Genomic DNA, 2,364 nt, shown 5'->3' with positions numbered 1-2,364 from the left:
TCAGAATTAAAGCAATCAAGGAGAGTATGCTTAATTTTCAAAGGAAATAGACGATTTTGGGACATATTTACCTTTGCAATCAAAACTCCTTTAGCATCTTCAATGGTACAACACCCCTGAGCAATATGTATCTTATATCCTTTTTCTGACAACTGACCCATACTCAACAAATTTTGGTGTAGTTTAGGAACATAGAACACATTGGATATAAAATTGTGAGTACCATCCTTCAACTGAATAGAGATTTTACCTTTTCCCAAAATTGGCACTTTCGACTTGTTGCCAAATGTCACTTCATACCGGACTGATTCATCCAGTTCAGAAAACAATTCTTTCTTCCCACACATATGGTTACTACACCCAGTATCCAAGAACCATATGTTCTTATCTGCAGAAAAACTATCACTGGCTAAAAGTAAAGTTTTAGAACTCTCACCAGACTTTTCAGCAGTGTTTTCAGCAATGTTTGCTTGATTTCCACAATTGTTGTCCTCATTATACCAACAATCTGCAATCTTGTGCCCATACTTGCCACAATTGTAGCAATGAAATGGAAATTTACCTTGTTTGGTATTACCTCCACCTCTTCCTTGGTTGGAGTTACCACGTCCTCATCCTTGGTTGAAGTTACCACGACCTCTTCCACTAGAACCTCCTCTTCCTCTTCCACGACCTCTACCAGATCCTCCACCTCTTTGATTAGTGCCAGTCACATTAAGGGTGACTTGACTCTTCAAAGCTTCTTCTGCTAGTAGTTCCGATTTTGACGCAATCCTGTCAATATGACTTTCTACCATACCTTTCAGCTCTGCAATTGATAAGAGCTCGGTTTTGTGTGACTCTGTGATCGAAGCCACCACATGGTCATACTTCATCGGCATAGTTCGAAGAACTTTTTCAACCACTGCACCATCTTCAATCGTATCTCCATATAGCCTCATCTTATTCACCATATCAATAAGACGAGTGAAATACGCATCTACTGTTTCTGTAGAGGTCATCTCACAATTATCGTACAACCTTCTCAACGACTGCAACTTAGACTTCTGTGCCCGATCGACTCCTTTGTGTGACACCTTTAAGATGTCCCAAGCTTGTTTTGCTGTTTGAGCACGAGCTAATTGCCCAAAAATGGAATAATGAACACCTTGGTGAATCTGACCCAAGGCCAATTTATCTCGTCGTATAGCGGCTGCATCAACTCCTTCGGGTAGACCGGGATCAACAAAGCTCCAAAGATTTTGAGCTTGCAAATGTGTGGACATCATAATTTGCCAATAATTGTAATCGAGTTTCCCGTCCAATTTGGGACCCGACCATACAATATTGAAATTTGTTGCCATATTTCACTACGGGAAATATTTCGGGGTTGAAATGGCTATGATACCAAATGTAAGATATATTAAATACAATATATTTAATATGATATATATATTAAATATAATATAATATATCTATAATATATATTAAATATAATATATCTATATATTATATTTATATATTGAGAAGAGAGAGAGAGAGATGAATGAATGTCTAATTGAATTGATGATTAAAATGATTGAATACATAGCCTATTTATAGTAAAATAATAAAGATAGAAAATAGGAAAATAATGCTCCACTTCTGCATTCCTTTTCCATGTACTGCTCCATGTATTGCCACATTCCACAAAATGCTCTTGACTTGGTTTAATAACTATTATTATTATTATTATTATTATTATTATTATTATTATTATTATTATTATTATTATTATTATTATTATTATTATTATTATTATTATTGTTATTGTTATTATTATTATTATTATTATTGTTATTATTGTTATTGTTATTGTTATTGTTATTGTTATTGTTATTATTGTTATTGTTATTGTTATTGTTATTGTTATTGTTATTGTTATTGTTATTGTTATTGTTATTGTTATTGTTATTGTTATTGTTATTGTTATTGTTATTGTTATTGTTATTGTTATTATTATTATTATTATTATTATTATTATTATTATTATTATTATTATTATTATTATTATTATTATTATTATTATTATTATTATAACACTTGAGCCTTTAGATCCGCAATCCAATTGTTAAACAGTGGACTATGGTCCACAGTGCTGTGTGGACCATAGTATTCAAATGAATTGGTAGTAGAATTAAAATGATACTTTTTTTTTTTTTTAGAAAATATGGAAGGGGGAAACCCAAATTACATAATAGGATTATCTAATTGCCTCCAGACTGGAATACCGGCTTTGTCTTCTTCTAGGATTATCTTGAGATCATCTGGGGCCTCATCATAGATCTTTAGGCCGGCATGTGGATTGGATAAGTTGGCTAGATAGTCTGCTGCTCGATTTTGTTC

The sequence above is a fragment of the Ipomoea nil genome, unplaced genomic scaffold (assembly GCF_001879475.1).
Source record: "Ipomoea nil cultivar Tokyo-kokei standard unplaced genomic scaffold, Asagao_1.1 scaffold1298, whole genome shotgun sequence".
Classification (NCBI taxonomy): domain Eukaryota; kingdom Viridiplantae; phylum Streptophyta; class Magnoliopsida; order Solanales; family Convolvulaceae; genus Ipomoea; species Ipomoea nil.
This window is presented reverse-complemented; position numbering follows the sequence as displayed.